We start from the raw sequence: 13038 nt of genomic DNA, 5'->3' as shown, positions 1-13038 counted from the left end.
GTCCAATGATATGGACACCAACACTAAAATGTGTCAGTCTAACTCCCGATGCATGATCCTTTGCAAGGCTGCCTATCTGTTGCTGCAGTGGTTTTGACGCAATTCTCTGTGTGTGTCTTATTTTTAATTTAGCATCTTATATCTAGTAATGCACACATCTCTCCTTGTGCATCCTGACTTTACGAAAACTGTAGCAGGGTACTTGTATATAAACTTCTCCAGGAGTTATTTTTGAACTATTCATTGCTGCACAATATTAACTAGAGTGTTGGGTAGTTGTTGGAGATGACCACACTATTTTAATCCTGCTAATTGTTTCATTTATTTTTGGACTACACTTAACTGGTGTTTTTATTGCTGGACAATACTGGTGTTTTGGGAAAATTCCTGATAATCCACAACCCATTTCAAATTTCTATTGACTGTTGTATTACACTGTGGTCTACACATAACATTGCTATACATATTCTGTAGTGGCTACTTTTGTTTTCAGGTTTCATGTTTTTGTTTGAGAATGCTGAGTGAACTAACTAATGTCATAACTGATGTTATCAGTATTGAATATTCACAATGTCTGAAACTCAATTCACTTAATGTACTAAACAGGATCTGGGTAGTGTATTTTTGGTGAGGTCTAACACATAAGTTGTATGCACATATTCTCTTTGTCTGATTTTTGGCTACATAACTGCCACAATGGCTGGTATGCAAACAGTCATTCATGGTCTTCTGTTTCTAGATTCACTTGATGAACAACCTAGGGCTGTGTTATGAATAGGGCGCACTTTCCCTGTTTGCACCACGGCACACCTTAAAACAGGTGTGCCGGGTGCAAACAGGAAAAGTGCACCACTTACATTGAATGCGCTGCCCCCAGGGCAGCCACAAACTCATGCTGCCCTGGAGGCAGAGCATTCAAGTGAAGAACTGAATGGCTTTGAAGCAGCTGCTCCACGTTTCACTGTGCAGGCCACAACCCGCCTGAACTTTTAATAGGACAGAAAGATCCCTTTGCTGGTGGGTTAGTGACTGCACCTGCCTGCAAGGGAATATCTGGGTGGGGCCACAGCCTCATGCAAAAGAGGGAACACCCTCTGATAATAGTGCCAGTGTTTTATGTGCACCAGCACACTCTGTAGTACAGAGTGTCTGCGTCCCCTTCTGTAATAGCAAACTGCCCATGGGGCGCGCAAAGCGGGTGCAAACACCCGTTGCGCCCCCGAGGCACATTCGGAATATGTTACCAGTTACTTGAAAGGATAGGTACAGGTCCTTCAACATTTATCTTGGGGCTATTGAGGCTCACTGATATAGAGCGGAAAGAAAAAAGTGCATTTTACCGTATTTTTTGGAATGGAGGGCCAGCTCATTTTTTAACACTTATCTGTCTGTAGCCTGACATTATTTGGGACCAGATTGTCGTATGGTGGATTCTTCTTAAGAGGAATTGAGGGTCATTAGAAAAAACAACTTTAATCTGTCTTTGCTGTAAAGTCGAACAGTGTTTCTCCCAAAAGTGTTGTAGAAAGTAAGAATAATTACCCGACAGCCTTTGCTTTGAAAGGTTAAGGCTTTTTCCATTGTTGATCTAACTGGCACATGTCTGACACTTAGAAAGACCTGTATTTCTTGAGGTACAGTTGGACATTTTGGAAAAGTATGCATGAAGAGAACTAAAGTTGGTAGCATGTATGAGGTCTTGGGTGAAAGACTTGAAATCCAGTGTTAAAAACCTAGTTTTGAGTGTTTAGACAGACTGGGCTGTCAACCCCACTGTTAAAACGAAATAGCTGACGTCATGCTTAATCTGCTCATAGATTCAGATTCCAGGGTTACTATTGAAGTATGCAAAATAATGATGGATGGAATGCTTGAGTAAATCTCCATTGGTAATTACTTGGGGCCGCATTCCAGTCTATCATTATTTTGCACACCATACCACCTCCGTTTGGATCCAGCCATATGCAAATCAGTCTGACTCTGCTCCAATGGTAACAGTCCAGCTCGAAATGCCAGACCAAGTCCTCCCTGAACTTAAACACAATAAACCCATGACTGGTTTCACGCTAGTTTGGGCTCATCAGCTGGGTATACTTTGGTTCCAGTGACACTGTGTACATGGGACCCATGTATGGGATTACCTGTAACCATATACGGTTACTATTATGAAGCACAGTGGTTATTTATAAAACTGGAAAAATAAAAGGTTATTTGAATGAATAGGACACTTTACCCTGCATTTTTTACCCCGCATGTCATTACCCCGCATTTTTTACTCAGCAAAAACTTTTAAAATGCAGGGCTTTACAACGCACTCTGTTACAATGCATTCCCCATTCCAACGCAATTACTATTCTCATTCCAGGAGGGTGTTAGTTTGGCGAATGCGTTGTAACAGTTTGCGGAGTAAAAACTGCGGGGTAATGACATGCGGAGTAATAAATGCGGGGTAATGGATGTTTCCCTATTTGAACCAGACATTAAGACTGAAGTGTTTCAAGAGACTTAAATTGATTTTTTGGAATATCCCAATTGCTAAAAGCTTTTCAGGAAAAAGGTTTTATTGGAAAAGTGTATGTTGAGTTTAAGGGCAAGAGCATTTTGGTGTGGGTGTACCAGAGTCAAAAAGATATTGTACTGATTCTGAGATAAAGTGCCTAGTCATTTCTTTCTAGGAACTATCCACAGAAATATTTGTGTTGGTGGTCAGAGTGCCTACTGTCTGGTGAGGAGAATGATGTATGTGAAAAAGGATACAGCTACCTTTCAGGTATCATTGAAGAATATGCGAGTGTGTTTGGTGATGCCATAGGGTTACTTAGGGATTATGAATTTAAAATAAAATTAAAGGAGGATGCCACTCCTGTGAAACATAAGATGAAAAGTATCACTCTGAATGTAAGATCAAATTTATCTTAAGTGCTCAGTAAACTACAAACTGAGAGATCAATAGAACCAGGTGATAATTCATTATGGTTGCCTCCTATCGCGATTGCCAAAAAGAACAATGAACAATGAATTACATGTCTGTGTTGATGTATGAGCCCTCTATCAGGTAAACCAGGATAAATGGATCACAGCCCAGCCTCTGCTGAAAACTGATGAGCTTTTTGCCCAACCTGATGGTGTCATTCCCTTCCAAAGTCATGGAGAAAGAAATCCACAGGCAACTCTCCTGCCATCATTCAGTCGGAGATTTGCAGAAACCGCAGCCTGGAAACCACCCTCTTGGCAGCAACAGACTATGTCCGGACCATCATGGACAGAAGAGAAACCGCCGCTCTCATCCTCCTAGACCTCTCAGTGGCCTTTGACACCACATTATATGGCACCCTCATCCCTAGACTTTATGACTGATGAATTTAAGGACCTGTCTTGATGTGGATCACCTCCTTCCTCACCAACATAACACAATGAGTCAGACTCCCTCCACACACCCGAGCCCAAGAAGCTCATTTGCGAAGTCCCCCAAGAATCCTTCTTCAGCCCAACCCTTTCCAACATGTGCATGGCACCCCTGGTCCCTAGCCGAATTGGGACCCACGCTGGAAACCTCGGTATCATCCTAGATGATAAACTCACAATTACTAACCAGGTGAATGCAGTGACCTCATCCTGCTTCCTCACACTCAGAATGCCCCACAGATTTTTAAATCGCTCTCCATGTACACAAGTTGCACAGTTAACCAGGTCCTTATAACCAGCAGACTAGACTAAGGCAACACACTCTACTCTGGCATCTCTACCCAGCTCACTCAAAGACTCCTGACAATCCAAAACACCAACCCCAGACTCATCGAAGATGTCCATAGAAGTGCTCACTTCACTGCCTCCCTCACAGAACTACACTGGCTACCCATCCAGAAACTATGCCAATTCAAGCTGCTCGTTCACGCCTATAAAACCCCCCACAACACCGGACCTGTATACCCCAATGCCCAACTTCGACTCTACCAGACATTTAAGCTCAGCCTCACTCACCCTTGCATGTGTCCCTCTGATTCTCAGAAGCAAGTAAGGAGGACCCTCCTTCTCACACATCGCAGCCAAGACTGGAAATACACTCCCTCAAAGCATCAGGACCTCCCTTTGCTACTCAAATTCTGCAAGAAACCGATGACCTGGCTGATCAGCTAGGAGCTCACCCCAACCTACAGTCCTGCTCCAGTGCCTGGATGCTCTCACGGGTGATAAGCTGCGCATACAAATCAGCCTAACATTGCATAACATAAGATAACATAACATAAGTCTTTACTAGATTTGACATATGCTCAGCATATCACCAAATTATCCTGACACCCTAGTAATGCCATCTCACCATTCAAGTTGGTGTCTGCTTCATCGGATTTTCAGTGGATAATGGGTAAACTTTTTAAGGGTGTAGAGGACGTATTGGCTTTCCATCTTTCTATTTTGTTTGTCAGCAAAAACTATCAGAAGCATACTTTGAGGATTTGTGAAATGTTGCACATTTTCTAGGATAGTGGTTTACGTCTCAGAAGTTACAAATGTAGCTCTAGTTGAGATCAAATAATATATCTAGGGAACCTAATCAGTTTTGATTGCGTCCGTTCAAGACCAGGTTTAGTGAACACAATAGGGCATGCCCTGCTCATAAATACAGAGAACAGGGTGTGCCCTTCTTTGGACTGAATTTTAAGCTTAGTTCTTACCAAATATCACTTTCATTGCTGAACCGACTTCCAAGCTGTTACAGAAGAAAGCCAGCTTTATTTGAAGCAGGAAATAAAAGGATGGGTGTGCATGCATCAAGGTATACGTGCTGAAAGCTCCACTCTTGCAACCATATATTTTAGGTTTACCTGTTTTCATTGTGGTTGATAAGAATAAGCATGTCTTGGCCCCTGTGATCACGTAGAGAAGCCAAAAACGGGACACGTAGTCAATTTTATCTCACGTTCTGAGGGAAGCTGAAAGGGAATACTCAGTCACAGAGAAAGAGATGCTCCCGCAAACGTGTACTGAAGGAAATTTCAGAGTTATTTGTTCGATATCTAGTTTACTTTGGGAATTAATTACAAGCCTTTTCTATACGTCTTGTGCGCAGTCTGAGAAATTAACACCCAGGTTTGCAAGGGTTAGTATGAAACTGCCAGAGTTTAATTTTTTGGTGGAGCACTTTCCTGGAAAATGTAATTGGAGAGCGGATTTCTTGAATTGCTTACTGTAGCAAGAAGAATTGGCGGTGGACAAGAGTTCAGAAGGTTGTCAATGCCCGATGACCACAATTGATTTTGAAGATCAGACATGTATCTTAGAGGAGTTGTGGAGATGAGCTTTACATGAGAATTTGAGTTTTCAATAAGGTTGAGGAGCTTTTTACTGAGGATGGCCTACAGACATATGCCTAAGGTGAATTGCAAAGTGTTATCTAGGTTGTCTTTGGAGAATAGAATGATTTATCATGGTGACAAACATGTTCCATTGCATTACCTCGGAAGAGTGTTAGCGAATCTTGCACATCTTGGACATTCCAGGATGACCTCAAATAAAAAAAGACTCAGGGTGGCCCAAAACGGACTATGATTTTGAACTAATGGTCAAAGGGCGCATCACATGTAGAACCCAAAATATTTGTCTTATGACTAGCTGTTCCCTCATGCTTCTGGTAAAGTAACATACATTTGTGTGGGAGAAAGTTGCCCTTGATTTATTGGGTCCCTTTTCTGGTCTTAGAAACAGGCTTACTCTGGTGTTAATTGATTATTAGTCTAAATGGATTGAGGTCAGTTTTGTCAAGCAACCTGACACAGGAGGTGTTGTTGAATTTCACAGAAATGACTGTTTCAGAAGGATTGCCTAAAACGTAGTTACAGATAACGGGTACAATTTACTTCTGAAGGGAGGGTACACTACTTGAAAGTGACAGGAGAGGTGAATAAGAGAACAAGTCTTTATCACCGCCATGTGAATGGTTGGTTAGAGGAGAGGGCAAATAGACTCAATGGGGGATATGCCAGGTTGTCCCTTTGCAATCACATTCCTTTTGAAAAAGCAGTGCTGATCTGCAAATTATTGAACAAGGAAAGAGATCTTCACAGGCTGTGTGGAAGGTAGAATTAAACACAGAAGCTGGCAAGGCAGTAACGTCTTTCAGAGCAAAGAAAATAAACAAGCATTGTTTTGCTTTTGCCAGTGCTCATACATTTAGACATGTTCTTGTTACCAACATTTTCTAATGTTTTTGTATCTTCCTTTAATCCCTCTGCAAAGTCAAGCACCTTCTGTCTCTAGCCATTCCACCTTCCCTGTTCTCCAGAATACATGTCGATTTTGTCACAGTCTAGAAGACCATCGGGCACCTCAATGTGAAAATAAATGCAATTACTTAAAGGCAACTACTGGCAGAAAAAAATAGACTGGCCTAATTTCCTTTATCTGCTTCAACATATATAAGCAGCATCTTCTGCCAGCACCGTTTAGCACCCACCCTTGTGCCTGTGTGATTCATCTGGCATTGCAAACATGCCCAACCTGCTTTCTATGGTACTAATTTACACTGCTATGAACACAAGTTTTAGACCTGACATCCATGGTGTGGTATTCTCCCAAAAATGTTGCCTTCACTCTCATGTTTTTGTTGTACTCATTTTGTTGGCAATAGGACTCTGCTAACTAGTGGTAAAGTCCTTGTGCCTGAAACATAAAGTGTCCTGCACCTAATTGGCACATTTCATTCACTTGTATGGTGTGACCTGTGCCCAGGGCCTGTAAATTAAATGCTATTAGTGAACAGCAACACCCATTGGTCCACCGACTAAAGTAGCACTGCAAAACACGTCTCCGGCCTGCCACTGCAACAAGTAGTGCAGTTTTAAAACTGCCATCTTGCCTGGCAAAATGATCCTTTTGTCAGCTCTTTACCTTTCTTTTTAATACTTCTCCCCTAAGGTAGGCACTTATGGGGCAGGTTACAAACTACTTAGAAATTATGACATGTATGTTTAGGTTTTACATTCCATGGCAGTGAAAACTCCTAAAATAATTTTCCACTGCTCTAAGGCTATCTCTCCCACAGACTGACACTGGGTTACCTTACTACACTTAATAAGTGCTAACTTCAGTTAGTTTGGGACCAGATAAAGATATACTGCTTACACTCAAATGAATTGTAATTTTAAATCCTCTTTAATGATAAAGTTGGATTTTAGGTTACAAATCTGAAAATGCACTTTAACGGAGTTTACATTTTTCTGACCAAACCAATTGTGCGTTTCTGACAATGTTCTATGTCACATGACTGTGAATGGCGTCCTGTTGTGGGCTGTGTGTTCATTCTAGGCATGAGAACAAAGAATGTCTAGGTGTGAGAGGAATTGGTCACTGGGGAGGAGCTGTATCCTGCCCTGATTTCGCTTGAAAGGGCCATGTCTGCAGCACACACAAATGAATGTAACACAATGCCTGCCCTTGTCTTTCCACCCTAAATAGTTTTGCGCCAGTACCAGGGGATATGGAAGGAACTGACAAGATCTAATTCTGAGGGTAAATCAAGGCACTCCCTCTCACAAAGGCCGGCACGAGGTATAAATGTAGTGCCTTTAGAACCCCTCATCAGAACTCTGCTGAACCTGTGGAGGATTCAGAAGACTTACTGCCCTGTTATCTGAAGAAAGAAGACTGGGCCTGCTTCCCTTGAACCCAAGCTCTCCAGAGTGACTTCTTGAGTTACAGGGACAAGCCACACTTTCAGAGGCCTCCTTGCAACTACTCAGTTGAACAGCAACAACTGGACCAGCCTGGACCTGTCTGGGCCTTGCTTCTGGCCTCGGCTAGAGAGTTCTGATCACCAAGAGGCCCTGGACCCTTGGCTGCCATCACTGGGTACTCCTCATGAAGGTGAAGATACAGAAGGTTTGTGTTCCTACCGACTGCAGGTTCACTTCATCGGCCACCTTTCAGAATTCCCTCTCTTGTTCCCGCTTTCTACTCTCTTGTCACATGTAGTACCTTGTGATGGTTTTAGAGAAGTAACGAAGCACTTTACAAGGAACCCACATAACATAACACATGTTTTGGTCTGTGTCTGCTGATGACTGCATGTCAACTGCCCGATGTGTGTGAGTGTCTTTCTTCAATGACGCTTGTTTGTGTGCATGGGTGGCTGTAGGTTTGCTGGTATGTTTATGCATGGATGTCTATGGCTATGTTGCTCTGCCATTGTATCCTAAGTCAATGTATGCATGGGTGTTGTATATCTAGGTGCGTGCAGTATACAACAGTCAAAGGTATAGGGTACGTCGATGCTGTTTGCCTTTGGCTGCTCGGGGCTCATATTTAGCTTGTCAGTAGTGCCCAGTCTGCCTTTCATCACCCACATTCAAGTTCCCACAGCACCCACACAGCCCACCGACCGCAGAGAATGCACTTACCGAAGCCCCCTGCCAGCACCGCCAGCACGAGGATGAGCGGCGCGAGCTGATTCATGATCTCTCTGCCTGACTGCTGGACGCGGACTGACTGAACCCCCGGCAGCTGCTCTGGTTTTATGCGCCAGCGCCTCACAGCCGACTGAGCGGGGCGGGAGCAGGGGGAGAGGTGGAGTTGTGTAAGTGCGCGCGCTTCTCTGTGTGTGCATGCAACAAGAAACAATGCAAAGAGAGACTACAGCAAAGAAAGATAACTCGGTGCATTCATGCTTTAAATAGGAAATAAAGGATGACACGTAAGGAAATGAAAGGTGATTTGAAAGTACATACTATCCAAGGACATTGCCTCACAGAGAGCCTCAAACTGATGGCGACAGTCCCTCCTCTTGTGTAATGCGGTTACCAAGGAATAGGCTGCCTCCCTCACTCCAGACCATTCCGATAATTGTTTAAACATTGACATTTCCCCAACATCTCGTTTTCAATGAAATTACAGTCGTGTTTTGTTTGTGCCCCCTTATGTAACGCTAACAAGGCCTGAAAAGCACCAGAGCATTTTATATTTTGTGAGTTATAGAAACAACATGAAAAAGTGAACAATCAAATCAACAGCAGTTGGTTACAGGGCAAACAAGCATTGGCAAAGCCAATGGCTCCCTTTCGCCTTACTGATGGACCTCGCCATTGCTAGCTATCACTCTTGAGTCAGAAGCAAGAGTTTTGGAAACAAGATGCCCTCCAAATCCTGAAGATAAAGTTATTTATTGCTGCAGTTCAGTTACAGCCATCCAGCCCCTGGCAGGAATCCACTTCCTAATGGCTCTGGGATCTCCAGCCCTTCCATGGAACCCTGCTTAGTCAAAACATAATATATCTCCTTTTTCCACAAATAACTAAATAAATAAAAACATCGTATAACAATAACATTTCGATTAATTTCATCTCACATGTATTATTATCCTTATAACAAAAGCAAATTACGATCTACATTAGTTGAACTGTAAACTGACCGAGCAAATATTAGAAAGAAACACACCCTTGATTAGATTTGACATTTGACAAGAAACACATCCTAGATTGGATTTGACCTGCACAGAAACAAAAACATATGCACATACATAATCTTTGGCCCAGCATGGTCTTCTCCTCATACGAGACGCAATACCATTTAAAGAAACCTGTGTGTCATACCTTAGCATCATGTCCGCCCCACTCGTGTTCACATTTTTATCCAACCAAATACGGCACTCAAACTCATTGCACAATGTTACTTTCCTTGTGTTCCACTGTCTTACATCATCCAACCATATGGTATTGCCTCTCACTTCTCTTATTCTTTTAGGACTCCACTACTTAGAAAATCCCTTTCTTACATTTGAAACCAAATGTACTCTGAGAAAATCACCACTTTGAAACACACATTTTCTACCTAATTTAGCACTATGCTCTTGTACATACTTCTTTTGATACCAAGGCACCTTTTCTATCGATTCTCCTTCTTTGTTTCTGGATTACTTACTCTGTTCATCCACACCAGTGTTACTTTTATTCAAGCGACCCTACTCTTGGATACAAATAAATTGTATTTCACCTGTGGCAGAATGTGGTGTCTTCCTGTAACCGCAAAGCATGTGCTTGACTTATCTTTTACAACCCAGATCACTCTCTATCGCCAAATGCACACACTTTCAAAACCCAATTGAAACATTCCATGAGGCTGTTTTGCCGGGGATGATAAACAGCAGTTTCATAATGTTTTATGCCCTCACTTCCCGAAAACTGCTGGAACTCATCCACCACAAACTGTGGCCTATTGTTGTATCCAAACCATTTAGGGCACCCTCTGCTTCTGAAGATTTCGTGACAAAAACGTGCCATGTTAGGCGCTCTAACCTCCTCCATAAAAGCTGCCTCTGGCCACTTGGAATAGAAGTCTTCTAGCACCATCATTCTACCCATCTTAACACTTACAATTGAATCAACCACTTATATCGATTTCCCCCTTTTGCCATGCTTTCTTGTAATATTCTGCTGGCTCAATGGGTGTTTCATCCCATACAACACTATGGGATTTATCACTGCACGTGCAAGTAGTGCAATTGCACACATACCGCTCAATCTGTTTGTCCATACCTGGCCACAAAACATCTAAACAAGACCTTTTTTTTCATGGCCGACATTCCTCCATGTCCCTCTTGTAACAACTCCAAACATCACAAACGTATTACATACTGGGCACTACCAACCTTCCACACCTCCTTACGATTACCTCCACAACAGTTAACTCAGACCAAAGCATGCTATAATCACCCGTGTCCCTTTTTCAACAACTTTTTGTTCGCTCTACCCCAATAATGTTTTTCCTTTTTCCACAACATGAACATTGTTACTTGCCGACCTGTTTTTATACTGTAGCATACCATTAAAATATCTCATTATGGGTATTTCCACCCTACAATCATCTTCTGGTTTGACATCTGTGAGTAACAACCTACAATCCTTCAGTTTCCCACAGATGGTTGTATCTATTATGGTGTAGGGAGAGCAAGAATCAGCCCACACGCAACTTTAATATCATTAATCCTTACTACACACTTCGGAGGATAATAGCCTCTTTTATTTCACCTACAATGCACCCTGCTTCAACCATTACATTTTCATCAGCAACCAATACTTCCACTCCTTCATCATAAGAGAGAACCTCATTGTCATAATAGTCACTCGACATATCTCTCACAGTATTAACATCTTGTCTGCTCACACTTCGCCACTCAGATGTACATACTTTGGAAAAATGATCGATTTGTTTGCACTTGAAACACTTAGCCTTAGTAGCGAGACAAGCATTGGACTCAGTTATATGTTTAGTACTCCCACACCTATAGCATACATGTCTTCCCCTTGCACATTGAGTTTTTGTAAACACTTTGGAACTAGACCTTTTTTGTGTTTTATGCACTACATGTACATTACCTGACTTATTTTTCTCCCCTTGATGCCCTTCATTATGCTCCATCACATATCTAGGGTGTTCCGACAAAATATCGAAAATCAATTATTATCAGACAGAAATATCAAGTCTGAAATACTGACACACATAATTATTGTGTGCAAAAATATTGTTGTCAAGAATATCGATTTTAAGATAAGGAATATCGATTTTAACAATTTCTAGATCATCAAAATAGTTTACCAAATATCGAAATTATTGATATAGTTGACTAAAATATAGTTGTAAAGAATATAATTTTTACATTATTTTTATGTATTTTAGTAAGTATATTAATTATAAATGTTATAGAATGTTTGTTTAATTGTTAATGTGTTTTAGTATCGTTTTTTCATTGTTAGTAGTTGTGAAGTGAATTAATTATAATTAATATTTAAATAATATTTTGTATTAATTGATAATGATTTAGGTTAATTGTATAATAATTTTTTTAACATTAAGTTTGAGTTGTGGGTTGTGTGTTTTGTAGAGGTACAGGGTGGCAGGTAAATTAAATATAATGTATTAATCAACAATCTATAATCATGTATCGGGTACATTTTGGGTGTTTTGTAGGGGTATAGGGTGGGAGGTAAATTCATTATAATTAATTATTAATTATTGCAAATTAATTATTAAGTATTTTATTGATAATTAATTATGCAAATTTTATAATGTGATACATGTCTTTATTGGTGTGTTATTTTTGTATGGGTAAAGGGTGTGTAGGAAATTACTTATAATAATTAATTAATAATATTAATATAATATAATTATAGAAATGATAAATAAATATGTAAAACATGTAAATAAGATACTCTTTTTGTTATATATTAAGTGTGACCTGTGCCATTTGTAGGAGCAAGGGGTGGAAAGTCAATTAAATATAATTATTTTTTATAGCTAAATATTAAAAATAATTGTTTGATTGACATTTAATTATAGAAATGATGCAAATAACTTTTTTTTAAATGTATGTTTTTTTTATATGGACAAATGTTGGGGAGGCAGTTAAATATAATTATTTTAGTAATAGGTTATTATTATTCCTATTTTAATAAATATTTAGTTATGTATCATATGTTAATATTACCATTTAAAGAATTAATTTTAAATATGTGTTGTTTACTTTGTAGAAATATAGAGTAGAGAGGTATTTAAGTACAAATAAATTTAAAAATAGTTAATGTTTTATAATTGATTTATTTATTTTTGTATGTGTTAATTGTGTTTTTAAAAAATATATAAATAACATTTTATGTATTGGTTATTATTATTTTGAGAATATAGTTTTGCATTTTAAGAATAATAATATTCCTAGTAATGTATTATATATATTAAGCAATGCAATAAATATATAATTTATTTAATTTAATTGAAAAACAATAAATTTGATATTTTAGTACTGAGATATTTATATTCTTCATTTAGTATGTTTTTGAAATTATTTTGTTTTGTTCAAGTTAATTAGTCTGTTACTAATATTATACTGACTGGAGTAGGAATAGAAAATGTTACCACTCAGCTGTCTAACACTTTCCCTACTGTTGCACTGACTGGAGTGGGAATAGTAAATTTTACCCCTCCACTGTTCAACACTTTCCCTACTGTTGCACATACTGGAGTGAGAATAGTGAATTTTACCCCTCTACTATCCAA

At 39.9% G+C, this 13038-nt stretch overlaps 1 long non-coding RNA gene across 1 annotated transcript in view; it reads right to left on the bottom strand.

The window, feature by feature from the left end:
* Positions 1-8511, bottom strand: part of LOC146806026 (uncharacterized) — a 50139-nt gene extending 41628 nt beyond the window's left edge. Inside the window, exon 1 of the long non-coding RNA XR_014967546.1 lies at positions 8394-8511. This is a non-coding gene — a long non-coding RNA (uncharacterized LOC146806026). The remainder of the gene's footprint in view (positions 1-8393) is intronic.
* Between the last annotated feature and the right edge of the window lie 4527 nt (positions 8512-13038).

Source organism: Triturus cristatus, chromosome 8, assembly GCF_964204655.1.
Source record: "Triturus cristatus chromosome 8, aTriCri1.1, whole genome shotgun sequence".
Classification (NCBI taxonomy): Eukaryota; Metazoa; Chordata; class Amphibia; order Caudata; family Salamandridae; genus Triturus; species Triturus cristatus.
Note: the sequence above shows the minus strand (reverse complement) of the source record. Positions and strands in the feature narration are given on the sequence as shown.